The following is a 17,203-nucleotide window of genomic DNA, read 5'->3' on the forward strand; positions in this document are numbered from 1 at the left end:
TGCTTATTAGAATCTGCAATCCTTTTTAAAGACAACACTTTTTCCTCTTCAAAATTGGCCATCAGCTCATTGATTTTATCTGCTTGGTTGGATGATTCCTAGAGCTGGGATTTGAGCTGTGTTATTTGAGTATGTTGTTGGTAAATGACTTGTTGCTTATTAAGTGGCTTTTATTTGTAAAATTCTGCAACCTTTTTTTTTGGTACCCTTGTTAACTCTAAAAGATGTAGCCCTGATTCCCCCTCTTCTTGCTCTATGTCCAGCCCAAATAGAGTGACTACTTGCTCCTGTACTTGTTGCACTTTAGGGTTTAGGACTACCTTTGCGATTCTTTGCTTCTTTGTCAAAAGGTTAGAGTGTCTTGACACTGCTTTAGGCATTTGAGTGGTCATCCCAGAATCCATTTTTCTCCTACCTTTAGAGTCAACTGTTGTTGTTGTCTCACTAATATGCGAACTGTGCTTGTGGAGATATTGCAAGAGGGGTTTCGCTGCACATGGATAAAGATTCACCTTGCACATGTTGGCTTCTTCTGCTTTAAGAGCCTTAATTTCCCTGGTCTTGTCTTTGAGCCTCTTGTCCTAGGAGAGTTGGAATGTTGACACCCGCTACTTTAAGGACCTTTCTTGCCCCATAATCCAAAACTTGATGTAGAAGATAAGGATTACCAATTGTATACTTATGGTCTACACAATAAGTAGTGAGGTTGTTAAAGATTATATGTGCCCAATCCTCCTTGTTGCAGCCTTCCGCAACCATAAAGACAGCCCGAGAGTTTATCCTATTATTTCTATCTATGTATTTCACCTGAGTGAGAAGACACACTACCCTATAAGATATTTCTATTGTGGGATCCCGGATCTATGCAAAGAATTCTCCATGCAATGACTAACTCCAATTTTTCATGTGCGTACTAATATCTATGGTGCCTGGTTTTACTTTTGAATATGACACCTTTGAAGGCAGGCCAAATGCTTCAATCATTAACTTTCTGTGCAACTTAATCTCAGCCTCATAGTCTCCTATGGTAACTATACCTATCCCTCTGTTTGCATCATAAGAGTTTAGGAGTTTAGTTATGAGAATAGGGTCATAGTAAGGATTCCAGTAAGCTGCCATCTTATCCAAGCTAGTTTCCTGCAATTTCTTCGCCGTTACACCATCTTCCTTAAGAACTGAGTAGCATTCTGGTGCATGGTAGGTAAACAAGGAATTATCCTTTTCTGTATTCTTTTGGAACACTCGAATGCGTATACGCTCTCCATTTTTTCCCGCATCACCCAGCCAACTAGATGAATGACCATGCTTAGTTACCTAACCTTTAGCATCCTGTAAAATGACTTATCCGGTACCTTTGCTATTCCTTTTAACCCCATTGGGTTGTCCCTACTGTTTTAACTCCTTGTTAGACACAGCCTATTTCCTTGTCATCTTTGCATTCGATTCAATGCTTGCTTGGTTGTTCTGGGACATTTTTGCTCCAAAAAAAACCTCTTATTAGTAAGAAAGTGTTGTGTTTCATTTTCTCTACCTGCTGGTCTTAATCAATATGTAATGCAAGTACCCTAGTTTCCCGGTGGTGAATGACACTATACCCTTCCAGACAGGATTGGAAATTTTGATTTGAATAATAATAATGTCCCCCTTTCGGCGTGAGTTCCAATGTCCCTTCTCACGCTTTCTTGCGTTTGAAAGTGGTGGTCAAAATCCCGGAGGCTCAAGACCCACAAGATGTCTCTCCCCCTACCTAGACCCAATACACTCTTCCATGAGTGTGGATGCCCAAATGAATGCAATTATTACAGCCAAAGAATGTGGGTGGACAAGAATAGTCAGGTGAAGGTTTAAGATTTGTGAAATTAGGAGTGCATGTAGTCCATTTAGGCCAAAATTGCAGGTTAGATGGCCTAGCTACCTAGTGTAGCCCATAGAAGGAACTGTCAGAGTGACACTAGGATAGAACCCATTATCCAAGACATGGAAAGGAGATTTCAACAATAATCCGGACAAGATTTGGGTAAATACAATTAAAACTATGTCATAAACTATATATACACGATCCTACTTTTTATCAAAAGCAGGTGCCTACCCATGTCGAAATCAAACAAGGAGGCACAAATCTTAAGAGAATTTTATGAGGCACAATGTATTGACTTTCATGCCCATGCTGTTCCTAAGGCAGGATCTTGTAACAAAATACAAGATTTTGCAGATTGCAAAAAATTTCGACAATCTCCTTTATATTTTTGACAGATTTTCAATTTTTACTTGTCAAAGAAGCATAAATGTTTAATAGATGACAAATAGGGAAGGAATAAATTACCCAATTGGGATCATCTTGATCAATTAATGTTCAAATAAACTCAATTAATGTCTAGAGAACATGCGTATTGCACAAAAAGCAATAAAGTCAACAAAAGCACAGTAAATGCATCATGCAAGCCCTGTTTCCATTCATAAGAGACTAAATATGATTAATTCCATTTTAGATTCATTTCCCCCCGATATCTATGCATTTTTGGCAAATAGGCTTGAAAATGATGTCCCAGGCCCTCTTTAAGATTTGTTTGTCTTGTAAAATAATAAAAAGACCATATACATACCAGCAGGTGAAACTATGTGTTTGTCTTGTAAAATAATAAAAAGACCATATACATACCAGCAGGTGAAGCTAGGTGATAAGCAAAAGCCCAGATGTTGGGAGACATTTTTATCTAGTTTAAAACCGATAACTTTTACTAGTTTGAATCCCCGTGGATGTAGGTAGATGATCAGGAATCGAATCAAAGTTTATGAGTCTTTAGTCATAGTTATCCACTATCGAGAGACACTCTTGTCTTGGTCAAGCTGTAACTTTTTGACTGTTAAGCATTTAGTCATCTGACTATTAAGCATTTAGTCTGATTGATAGAGAACCTTTGGGTATGCAGTAGTTTGCCACCAAACTTTGAAAATAAGTCAATAGAAGGTTGAGTACTATTGTCTATTCCCAAAAGAGGCATTGAACTGGAGGGTAGGTTGTGGATAAGATCATCAATTATCTTTATGTCATCTACCGATAACCCTTGATCCACTACTATTTTACCCTTGTCTTTCTGATTTCCTAAGCATAGATGTCCCTTGTTATTCCATGTATTTGCATAGAGCTTGCATGTTGGTTTCCATTATTTTAATAGTGTTTTACTATTGATGGCTTTGGAACTGGCCTTCATAAACCCGACCATGACTTTGTGTATCCCCACTACCTACAAATCCATAGCCGATGATTTCCACATAATAGGGCACAAGTTCCCTGTTTCGATCCACTTTTTAGACTTAGTGACCATAGATCAGCCAATAAAGTCTTTTTGCTCGACACAGAGGTGGGTTTTCTCTTCCTTCTAGACGTAGGTGGTTTGATAGGTAGGTGGACTCCACTCATCATTTGTAGAGAGCTTATGGATTTTAGACTTGGGTACCCAAAAGGAGTTCTTGGTGGGTGCCGAGAGGATGGCCATTTCAGGTCTTTTTTGGAAACCCATTTGTATTTTGGAACAGCAGGTGAGGATACCAAGGGTGGAATTGAGGAATATTTGCTATGGGTAGACCATTCATTGTTGCTTAAAATTTGTCTTTCTTTGGGCAATAAGACTTCCCAGTTTGGTTTAAGTGTTGCTTCCTCATCTGATGAGTAGTTGTCTGAGGACCTTGCCCATTCAATGGGTGCACGTATATGGTACATTTTGGCATCTGGCACCTCATTCGACAAATACACAGTCTGATTTCCTGAAGGTAGTTGAGCCAAGAATGTATGAGCTTTCCATTGAATGTCCAATACTTATCTTATGTTCCCTAGGGCCATTCTAAAGTACATCAAGATACAAGGGAGTAGATAATGGCCCTAGAGAACACAACATAATCTATCTTTGCAAGCTAAGAATGTATGAGCTTTCCGTTGAATGTCCAATACTTATCTTATGTTCCCTAGGGCCATTCTAAAGTACATCAAGATACAAGGGAGTAGATAATGGCCCTAGAGAACACAACATAATTTATCTTTGCAAGCTACCATGAGAAAATCTACATCATCTTTGCTAGTAACTTGGCCATAGGGCCAATCTACTAGCAGAGATGGTGTTGCTTTGATAGTAGCTCTACTAGCAAAGAGGATGTAGATTTATTCATGGAAGCTTGGCCCCATTGGTAGCTTGGACCTAGGGCCAAGCTAGAATCTCTTGCAAGGGTAACTCTTATCATGCACATGCATAGATGTTCCTAAGGGCCATTCTACCATGCAATATTTAGAGAATGGCTTTAGGGAACACACAAGAATCTAGGTTGGCCCTAGGGCCAAGCTACCATGAGCAGATCTACTAGAAAAGATGGTGTTTCTTTGTTGATGGTAGCTTGGCCCTAGGGCCAATCTATGAGAAAAGATGATGTAGATTTGTTCATGGTAGGTTGGCCCAATGGTAGCTTATCCCTAAGCCTAAGTGCAACGATGGGCCCAAGGGCCATTCTCCCATGCAATCTTCAGAGAATGGCCCTAGGGAACTCAAGAGACTCTAGCTACCATAGACAAGAGAATCTAGCTTGTCCCTAGGGCCAAGTTACCATGAACAAATCTACATCATCTTTGCTAGCAGCTTGGTTCTAGGGCCAATCTTCCCTGAGCAAAGATGGTGTTGCTTTGTTGTTGATGATAGCTTGGCTCTATGACCAATCTACTAGCAAAGATAATGTAGAATTTTTCATGGTAGCTTGGCCCTAGGACCAAGCTCGATTCTCTTCTTGCAAGGGTAAATCTTGCCAAGATACCATGAACAAATCTACATCATCTTTGCTGGCAGCATGTCCCTATGGCCAATCTACCAGCAATGATGGTGTTGCTTTGTTGATGCTGGCTTTTGTGAGGTCCCTATCCCCACCACGCAAAACGAATTCAGGGATTCTAGTAGCGGAAGTAGCACTTCTTGCATGGGGCAGGGTCTCACACTCGGGGCCTCGCCCACACGGATATCTAAACAAGAGACTAATCCATCGGTTCTTCCAAAACCGATCTCGAAAAAACTTCCCTTGCCCGAAAAGCACGGGCGATTCCTCCAGGATAACTTTTCTCTAACGTAGTCAAAAAGCTTTAACTATCTGAACTGATCTGACCGAACCCGTCAGTCCCAAGTCAGATCAGGGAAAAAAATTGCACTTGGATCATAGAGACCAACGCTTTTTTTCTCATTGAGAGGCACAGCCGTTGATTCTTTTCCATAGAAAAATTTTTGTCCGGGATTTACTTCATCTATCGTACCATAACAGAATTGAGTCTCAACTTAAGGATCCATCAGTCCAGCCTAACCCCATCCAGTCCCGTGGTTAGCCAACCGCCCAACCACTGTAGTGATGGGATCCAATGAAGAATTTGGTTAGGTTTTGTCCTGGGTACCAGAAAAAAAAGAGTTCCCAGGCCCCCTAATAGCCGGTGCAAACTTAAAACTAGTCACACCACTTACACACCCCATATGAAATTGTCTTTTTCTCAGCATCAACTATCTTTAAAACAATCATTTAATGAAACCATTATGTCACTGATCACAATCCTCAAAATCTCCGATTGAATCCTTATTTCCAATCATTCCTTCATTCGCTGTACCTATGACATCATTGGCAACCAGAACGCTCACCACCTGTTCACTTAGGGGCCTTTTCGATAGTTCTTAGCTCATAGTAATCAGCAATATATTCACATATTAAAATGGAATCTCCGTTGAAGGTCAGCAAGATCAACCAACGGATCCATATAAAAGAGCCATGGACTCATTCGTTGAGGACCAGCAAGGTCAACAAGCCAGATCCATGCCCGAATTCAGAAAACAACTCTTACTCCTTGTTCCAATATCTTCCCCGAAGTATGTGTGGGTATCTTCGGTGACCCAGAGCCCAAGCACCGTATGGTCAACACCCTCTAGGATCCTTCGTAGGTCACCTAGCGCTTCACTCATAGGCCGCTTCCTTGGTCCCTCATCCACTCTGTACCGGAAGCTCACTATTTAAATCAAACCGAGGCTGGTCAAGACCTCGGTCGAACCTTGCTACGTGAGACGTCCTCTGTTGACTCTCCGTCTCAGTAATTGCAACTCTCCACGACCTCATTCAAAAGACGGTCAAAATGCTTCCCCATCATTCTTGACATAAAACAGTCATTTAAAAATAGATTTCACATACAAATATAGTTCCAACAATATTTCCATTTTTTCTCATCCTTTCACATTAGTCCCCATCTTTTCTCATCTTCCCACAATTTTTTTTCTTCATCGATCCCTATCACATCATATCATTCCCACATCAAATCACATCAAATCGCATCATCCACACATCAATCCACATCATCCATACATCCATCCACATCATCCACACATCAATCCACACATCAATCCACATCATCCATACATCCATCCACATCATCCACACCAATCCACATCATCCATACATCCATCCACATCAATCCACATTATCCACACATCCATCCACATCTTAAATACATCCATCCACATCAATCCACACGTCAATCCACATCATCCATACATCCATCCACATCAATCCACATTATCCACACATCAATCCACATCATCCATACATCCATTTAGGTCAATCCACATTACCCACACATCAATCCATATCATCCATCCACATCATCCACATCAATCCACATCATCCACTCATTCATCCACATCAATCCACACGTTAATCCACACTACCCACACATCAATCCACATCATCCATACATCCATTCATGTCAATCCACATTACCCACACATTAATCCATATCATCCATACATCCATCCACATCATCCACATCATCCACATCATCCACATCAATCCACATTATCCACTCATCCATCCACATCAATCCACATTACCCATACATCAATCCACATTCATTTCATAAGTATTCCCATCCTCATCTAATCACATCTTTTTCTAACTCATCACTTATTTCCTCATTTATCCTCATCAGATCACATCTACTTGCATCTACCCATACATCTCATCACTTCACATACATTAACATCTACATCCCATCTCATCACATCTATTTACCTCTCATTCTCATCACTTCTATTCTCATCACATCCATCCTCTATTCATTCTCATCTATCGGATTCATATCACATCTTATCACATCTATTTATAGAATGTAAGAGAATTCTTATTTTTGATATAAAGATTCTTTATGCATCTATTTATGCATAAGAACAACTTCAGTGGGAAATAACACTTTTATAAAAATCCGTTTATGCATCTATTTATGCATAAATTTAATTTTAAGGAGAATAACACTTTCAAAATAGAAATAAATCTTTTATGCATCTTTCTATGCATAAAATCAAAATTGATGAGAATGACTCTTTTGAAATAAAGATAAATTTCTTTATGCATCTTTCTATGCATAAAATCAAAATTTGATGAAAGTAACATTTTTTATATTTAAAAAAATTCTTTTATGCATAAATTTAATTTTAATGAAAGTAACACTTTTATAATAAAAAAATTCTTTTATGCATCTATTTATGCATAAAAATCAATTTTGATGAAAGTAACACTTTTATAATCAAAATATTTCCAATATGCATCTTTCTATGCATGGAAATTAATTCTAATGAAAATAACACTTTTATTATAAAAATGTTTCTAATATGCATTTTTCTATGCATAGAATAAAAATAACACTTTTAGAATACACAAGCAGTGGGGATTACTCTTTTTGAATAATAAAAGATAAAACTTATTTCACAAAATTTAAGAAAATTTTACCACCATAACCTCCTTTGTATGGCTGACCATTTTTTAAATTTTTTCATTCTCAGGTTACTTGGAAATTATCCCAAATGGTTTAAAGCATTCTAAACTAATCAAATTCCACTTTTTGAAGACAAACAATATGAAAAGTTTAATTCTAACAATTTGATTACACATCTAGGATAAAGAAAGGCTAAATTCAAGAATGAAGAGAGGGGGAAAGCCTTTCCAACAAGGCATAGCATCATTTTTCATTTGAAAGAAAACAAAAATTAGAATACCATTAAATGGAATAAAGAAAAAGTAGGATTTCTAACTTACATGAATTTTTGTGAGCTTTCCTTTGGCTTGATGGTTTGAGGGATCTACTCTTGTTTGCAACAAGAGTGGCCACCAATTCTTTTGAAGAGGAAATGGTCAAAAACTAATGAACTATCAATAAATTCACTGTTTTTGACTCTGGGGAAGAGTAGAGTAACAGTGCATAAAAAACTAATAACCATTTACAAAGGGGGAGGCTTCATCTATAGGAAAAAGTGAGCCTCTAACCAAGCAAACTGATTCTAGAATTTTCTAGATCAGTTTGGTCAATTTTTGACCATTTTTAGGTCAGTTTAGCTTACTTTTTGGATCTAGTTGAAGCAGGAGAGAGGAGAGATGAAAATATCTCATTATTTGTGAGTTTAAAACTCAACCACACATGTGAAATAGGTGCCTCCTTCATGAGGGAAATTCCCCCACACTGAGGTGTCAAAAATGCATCATTTCTTCTAAATATCTCTTCTTTTTTAACTAATAACCTTGTCCTTAGTCAACTCTTCAATTTATGTGAGTATTTACTCATTTTGGGGGGATTTTCTTTTATTCTTCAATTTATCTCCTCCCTACATTTGGATTAATCTACTTGGTCCATAGGAACCTTAATTCAAAATTTTTAAAAAATCTGGACCCTTAGGCTAAGGTCCTTTTAACCTGATTTTAATTTATTCCAATTGCACATTGGAAATTTCTTTTTGAATATCTGTTTCAAGGGAAACCATTTTAGACACTAGGAGGATTTTTATATCCAAAAATATCTCAATTTTGAATTACCTCCCTCTAGATATTTTCTCTCTCTAGGCCAAAACAAGGTAAAATAGGATCTTTCTTTTATTTCAGAGAGGGGAATAAATATAAGATCAGAAGGGGAGGTTTTTACACCTGCACACCTCAAAAGCTGGAGGGAAGAATCTTATAGCTTCTGCCTAGGGCTAAGCTACCAGCAAACAAAGAGGATACTGATTTATTCTTTATAGCTTGGCCCTAGGTCCAAGTTAGATTCTCTTGCAAGGGTCACTCTAGATTATCTTGTGTTCCGTAGGGCCATTCTAAAGTACATCAAGATACAAGGGAGTAGAGAATGGCCCTAGTAGGGAACACAAGATAATCTATCTTGTCCCTAGCGCTAGGCTACCATGAGAAAATCTACATCATCTTTCTTGGCAACTTGGCCCTAGGTCCAATCTACTAGCAAAGATGGTGTTCATTTGGTTATGGTAGCTCTACCAGCAAAGAGAATGCATATGTGTTCATGGAAACTTGGCCCTAGGGCCAAGACAGAATCTCTCACAAAAGGGTAACTCTTGCCATGCACATGAATAGATGGGAACAAGGGCCATTCTAACATGAAATATTTAGAGAATGGCTCTAGGGAACACAAGAGAATCTAGCTTAGCCCTAGGGACAAGCTACCATGAAAACATCTACTAGAAAATATGGTGTTGCTTTGTGGATTGTAGATTGGCCCTAAGGCCTATCTACCAACAAAGATGATGTAGATTTGTTCATGGTACCTTTCCCCCAATGGTAGCTTGGCCCTAGGGCTAAGCTAGATTATCTTAAAAGGGGCACTCTTGCCATACACATAAACAGATGGGCCCAAGGGTCAATCTTGTGATGCACATAAAGAGTTGGACCCAAGGGCCATTCTCCCATGAAATCTTTAGAGAATAGACCTAGGGAACCCAAGAGAATCTAGGTACCACACAAAAGATAATCTACCTTGGCCCTAGGTCCAATCTTTCATGAAAAAATCTACATTATCTTTGCTATAAGCTTGGCCCTAGGACTAATCTACCAACAAAGATGATGTTGCTTTGTTGATGATAGCTTGGTCCTATGATCAATGTACCAACAGAGATGATGTAGATTTGTTCATGGTAGCTTGCCCCTAGGGCCAAGCTAGACTCTCTTGCAAGGGTAAATCTTTCCAATCTACAATCAACAAATCTAGATCATCTTTGCTGGCAGCTTAGCCCTATGGCCAATCTACCAACAAAGATGGTGTTGCTTTGTTGATGGTAGCGTGGTCCTAGGTCCAATCTACTAGCAAAGAGGATGCTGATTTGTTCTTGGTAGCTTGGCCCTAGGGCTAGGACCAAGCTAGATTCTCTTGCAACAAGAATCACTCTTGCCATGCACATGCATAGATGGGCCCAATGTAAGATTCCTCCCTCCAGCTTTTGAGGTGTACAGGTGTAAGAACCTCCCCTTTTTGACCTTGTAATGTTTTGACCTAGAGAGAGGAAATGTCTAGAGGGAGATAATTCAAAATTGAGATATTTTTGGATATAAAAAACCTCTTAGTGTTCAAACTGATTTCCCTTGAAACAGAAATTCAAAAAGAACTTTCCAATGTGCAATTGGAATAAATTGAAAATAGGTAAAAAGAACCTTATCTTGAGGGTCCAGATTTTCTGAAAATTTTGGATTAAGGTTCATATGGACCAATAAGATTAATCCAAATATAGGGAGGAGATAAATTGAAGAATAAAAGAAAATCCCCTAAAAATCAGTAAATACTCACATAAGATGAAGAGTTGACTAAGGACAAGGTTTATTAGTTAAAAAAGAAGAGATATTTAGAGGAAATGATGCATTTTTGATACCTCAGTAGTGTGGGGAAATTCCCTCATGAAGGAGGTGCCTATTTCACATGTGTGGATGAGTTTTAAACTCACAAATAATGAGATATTTTTATCTCTCCTCTCTCTTGTTTCAACTAGATCCAAAAAGTAAGCTAAACTGACCTAAAAATGGTCAAAAGTGACCAAACTGATCTGGAAAATTCTAGAACCAGTTTGCTTGGTTAGAGGCTCACTTTTTCGTATAAATAGAAGCCTCCCCCTTTGTAAAAGCTCAATGGTATTTATGCACTCGTACTCTGCTTCTGTTGCCATTTAACATTGAATTTCTTGATAATTCAATTGTTTTTTGGTCTAATCCTCTCCAAGTGAATTTGGTGGCCACTCTTGCTACAAACAAGAGTAGAACCCTCAATCCCTCAAGCCAAAGGAAAGCTTACAAGCTCTATGTAAGCTTAATTCTTACTTATTGTGAATTTTTAAATCTAAGGCTTTCTCAAATTTTATGCTTTGTAAATGTTGAATTAAAATCTGATGCTATGCCTTGATGGAAAGGCCACCCCCTTCTCTTCTTTATAATTCAGTCCTTCTCAATCCTAGAAAGTTTAATTAAAATATTGATTAAACTCTTTTCATTGTTTACTCTCCTGATTTTTAGAAAATGGAGTAGATTAGAGATATTAGAATTCAAATTGGATTAATTCAAGTCATAAATTGAATGATAAAATTGAGAAATGGTCAGCCATACAAAGGAGGTTATGGTAAAATTTTCTTAAATTTTGTGGAACTAAATTTTATCATTAGATTATTCTAAAAGAGTAATTCTCTTTGTCTGTGCATTCTAAAAGATTTATTTTTATATCAAAAGTTCTATTCTCATTAAAATCAAATTTATGCATAGGAAAGATGCATAAAAGATTTATTTTTATTTCAAAAGTGTCATTCTCATTAAAATAGAATTTATGCATAGAAAGATGCATAAAAGATTTATTTTTATTTCAAAAGCGTCATTCTCCATTAAAATTGAATTCATGCATAGAAAGATGCATAAAATATTTATTTTTATTTCAAAAGTGTCATTCTCATTAAAATTGAATTTATGCATAGAAAGATGCATAAAAGATTTATTTTTATTTCAAAATAGTTATTCTCATTAAAATTGAATTTATGCATAGAAAGATGCATAAAGGATTTAATTTTATTTCAAAAGTGTTATTTTCCTTAAAAAAATTAAATTATGCATAAATAGATGCATAAAGAATCTTTATATAAAAAATTAAAATCCTCTTAAATTCTATGTTTAAATTCTGTGAATAGAAGTGATGAGAATATGAGGTAAATAGATGTGATGAGATAAGATGTGAATCGGATAGATGATTGGATGGATGGGTGTGATGTGAATAGAGATGATGAGAATGTGAGGTGAATAGATGTGATGAGATAAGATGTGAATCAGATAGATGATTGGATAGATGTGATGTGAATAGAAGTGATGAGAATATGAGGTGAATAGATGTGATGAGATAAGATGTGAATTAGATAGATGATGATTGGATGGATGGATATGATGTGAAGTAGATAGATGTGAATGGATGGATGGATGTGATGTGAATTAGATAGATGCGAATGGATGGATGGATGTGATGTGAATAGAAGTGATGAGAATATGAGGTGAATAGATGTGATGAGATGTGATGGGAATTAGATAGATGAGAAGAATGGATGGGGATGGATGTGGTGTGAATAGAGGTGCTGAGAATATGAGGTGAATAGATGTGATGAGATAAGATGTGAATTAGATAGATGATGGTTGGATAGATGGATGTGATGTGAATTAAATAGATGCGAATGGATGGATGGATGTGATGTGAATAGAAGTGATGAGAATATGAGGTGAAAAGATGTGATGAGATGTGATGGGAATTAGATAGATGAGAAGAATGGATGGATGGATTTGGTGTGAATAGAGGTGATGAGAATATGAGGTGAATAGATGTGATGAGATAAGATGTGAATCAGATAGATGATGATTGGATGGATGAATGTGATGTAAATTAGATAGATGTGAATGGATGGATGGATGTGATGTGAATAGAGGTGATGAGATGTGAGGTGAATAGATGTGAGATGTGATGTGAATTAGATAGATGGGAATAAATGAATGGATGGATGTGATGTGAATAGAGATGATGAGAATGTGAGGTAAATAGATATGATGAGATGTGCTGTGAATCAAATAGATGGGAATAAATGAATGGATGGATGTGATGTGAATAGAGATGATGAGAATGTGAGGTAAATAGATGTGATGAGATGTGATGTGAATCAAATAGATGGGAATGAATGGATGGATGGATGTGATGTGAGTAGAGGTGATGAGATGTGAAGTGAATAGATGTGATGTGAATCAGATAAATGTGAATGAATGGATGAGACATCATGTCATGTGAATCAGAATGTAAATGAATGATATGAGATGTGAGTGAATGTGTATGTGAAGAATGGATGTGAATGAGTATGTGAAAGAATGGATAAGGATGTGTATGTGAAGAATGGATGTGAATGTGTATGAGAAGAATGAATGTGAATCAGTATGTGAAAGAATGGATGTGGATGTATGTGAAAGAATGGATATAGATGTGTATGTGAAAGAATGTGATGTGAAGTAAAGAGATGAGATGTGACATGAATATATGTGGATGTGAAGTGATAGATATGAATATATGGATAGATGCGAGTAGTTGTACATGTGAACAATTGGATGGATGTGGATGAATAAGATGAGATGTGTATGAATGTGGATAGAAGTGATGTGATATAATGGTGATGAGAGTGAATGTGATGGATATGAATGAAAGTGAATGTGATGGATATGAATGAATGTGATGTGATGGGATGTGAATCAGGATAGATGTGAATGAATGAGATGTGAGGTAAAATGAATGAGATGTGATGTGAGTGAATGTGATGTGGTCTGGAATGGATGAGATGTGAGTGAATGTGATGTGGTCTCAATGGATGAGATGTGAATGAATGTGATGTGATGAGATGTGGATATGGGTAGATGCGAGTGGATGTGATGTGATGTGGATATGGGTAGATACGAGTGGATGAGATCTGATGAGGATAAATTGAGGAAAGATGTGATGAGATGAAAATGATGTGATTGGTGAGAATAGGAATACTTATGAAATGGTTGTGGAATTAATTAATGTGGTTTGATATGGAGCAATGTGGAAAGACAGGAGTTTGTTATAGAAACTGTATTTTTGAACTGTTTTTAAATGACTGTTTTATGTCAAGAATGCTAAAGAAGCATTTTGACCGTCTTGTGAATAAGGTCGTGGAGACCTAATCTGATAAAGTTACAACAGCTATCGGAGAGTCATTGAAGGACATCTCGCATAGCAAGGTCGACTAGCCTTGGTTCAATTAAAATGGTGAGCTTTCAGTACGGTGGATGAGGGACCAAGGAAGCGGCCTATGAGTGAAGCACTAGGTCACCTACGAATGATCCTAGAGGGTGCTGACCATACGGTGCTCGGGCTCTGGGTTATCGACAATACCCACACGTGTATCATGGAAGATATTGGAACAAGGAGTAAGAGTTATTTTTTGAATTCGGGCATGGATTTGGTTGATTGACCTTGCTGGTCCTCAACGGATAAGTCCATGGCTCTTTTATATGGATCCGTTGATTGACCTTGCTGGTCCTCAAACGGATAAGTCCATGGCTCTTTTATATGGATCCGTTGGTTGATCTTGATGATCTTCAACGGAGATTCTATTTTTGATATGTGAATATATTGCCGGTTACTATGAGCTAGGAACCATCGAAAAGGCCCCTGAGTGGATAGGTGGTGAGCGTTCTGGTTGCCAATGATGCCATAGGTACACCGATGAAGGAATGATTGAAAATAAGGATTCAACCGAAGATTTTGAGGATTATGATCAATGACCCAATGATTTCATTAAAAGATTGTTTTTTAAAGATAGCTGATTCTGTGAAAAAAGGCAATTTCATATTGGGTGTGTAAGTGGTGTGACTAGTTTTAAGTTTGCATGAATATTCGGCTAGGGGGCTTGAGAACTCTTTTCCCTGGTACCCGGAACAAAACCTAACCAAATTCTTAATTGGATCCCATCACTACAGTGGTTGGGCGGTTGGCTAACCCACGGGACTGGATGGGGTTAGGCTGGACTGATGGATCCCTTAATTGGATCCCATCACTACTGTGGTTGGGCGGTTGGCTAACCCACGGGACTGGATGGGGTTAGGCTGGACTGATGGATCCCTAAATTGAGACTCAATTCTGTTATGGTACGATAGATAAAGTAAATCCCGGATAAAAATTATTCTATGGAAAAGAATCAACGGCTGTGCCTCTCAATGAGGAAAAAAGCGTTGGTCTCTATGATCCAAGTGTAATCTTTTTCCTGATCTATCTATGGGACTTACGTGTTCGATCAGATCAGTTCAGTTAGTTAAGGCTTTTGACTATGTTAGAGAAAAAAATATCCTGGAGGAATCGCCTGTGCTTTTCGAGCAAGGGAAGTTTTTTCGGGTTCGGTTTTGGAAGTACTGATGGATTAGTCTCTTGTCCGGATATCCATGGGCGAGGCCCCGAGTGTGGGAGCCTGCCCCGCGCAAGAAGTGCTACTTCTGTTGCTAGCACCCCTCAACTCATTGCGCGGTGGGGACAGGGATCTTACAGCTAGTATAGAGCAAATTGGCTAATGAGGATCAACCGCCGAGAAGCCAAAAATGTCAAAAATTTTATGAAGAAGCAGTAAAAGATTGTAATTGCGTGATAAATTTCATACAAATTGTTATTCAAACTGAAATTCATAAATTAGTAATTAGGTCTTCAAATGGAAGTACCACAATTGCATGAATCCCTGACTTTCTTGAGGCCTAGACATGATGGTATTTACCTTATAATTCCAAGAATCGTGACTACCCGTATATACTGAGGGTATAACTGCAGCTCTTTACTAGCAGTATATACAAGTAAATCTAAAACTTGAAATTATAAGCATAAATGCTATCTAGATGATGACTTCGAATGTGGTTGATATGATTTTTAAATTCTAGTTGAGAACTGATGAGCTGATTTGGATTCTGATTGAAAAATAATGATTCTTGAATTTTGATTGAAATGTAATAAGCTGAGCAAAACCATAATGAGGATGAATAGGACGAGTCCCTGTGATGATGTTCATGATTGGAATGACGTTAATGACTTCAAGAAATCACTATGAGATTAGTGGATACAAAAGATGAAATATGAGATATCCTACTAAAAGAACGTCCACACATTTCAAGCATGAAGGCACCACAATTGATTTCACTAGCTAAAAGGTTGGGTCGCAAAGTAGGAACTAGCATAAAGGATCAGTTGCAAAGGTATTTATTAATAAATTACTAAACGATTATGGTCTCTTGAATATCAACAAAGTAACACAAAGGTACCAATCTATTTGAAATTTCCACCACAATAGACAATGGAATATGATGTATCTGTATTCTAACTTAAGCGACTTGTTTTGTGAAGGTTTTTCTAGGTTTATGAATGGATCAAAGAGGTGTTCTTAAAATGATAATAGCTTGCATAGGACCAAGAACTTTGAACCAATGTAGTACTTGAAAGTGTAGAACTGCAAGAAAAGAAATGTATGGACGTGAACCCTCACTCTAGTGTTTGTAAGGCGTTTTTCCAAAGGAGGGAAATCATTATGTTACATTACTCCGAATATCTCAATACATTTTCAAATGTATTTAACTTCGCTCTTAATAAATCATTAAAGTTTATGTTCACGACAATATTAAACCCTTCTCGTAAGATTTCTCTTATATGTATTTAATTTCTCTCTTAATAAAGTATTAAACTTTACATTCACGATAATATTAAACCCTTATGGCAAGAGTTCTCTTAAAATTTAGTGTCTATTTTGTCATATTCTATTGAACACCCTACTCTAAGGGGGCTCCTTTGATTTGAATAGAAGAAGAAAGTCTCTTAATGAATTTATTACATTTTATGTTCTCAACAACTTTAAATCTTTATGGTAAGATTTGTTGAGAACTATATTGTACTTTTGTGGTATTCTGAAGGAGTGGATCTTAAGTTGGAGTCCATCCTAGTCTAAGGGGACTTGTTTGATTTGAATATAAAAAGATTATGAAAGTCTCTTAATGAGTTTATTAAAGTAAGTTATGTTCACCGACAACCTTAAACCTTTGTGGCAAGAGTTTTCTTAAATTTGGTATACTTTTTATGGTATTTCATTGGACTAGAATCTGAGTTGGGGTGCATCCTACTCCAAGGGGACTCCTTTGAATTCAATACAAGAGCTATTCACAAAACTTTAAGGTTCAATGTAACCATGACATTATAGCTTTTTATATCAAGTCATGTAACACCATTTTAAACACCATTCATGATCGAGAGACAAAGTATAATGGATGTTTACTTGAAAGATGTTTGATGGAGATTTGTACATATACATAAGGGCTATACATCCAT

Source organism: Cibotium barometz, chromosome 60 (genome assembly GCF_041138505.1).
Source record: "Cibotium barometz isolate CiBa-2024 chromosome 60, ASM4113850v1, whole genome shotgun sequence".
NCBI lineage: Eukaryota > Viridiplantae > Streptophyta > Polypodiopsida > Cyatheales > Cibotiaceae > Cibotium > Cibotium barometz.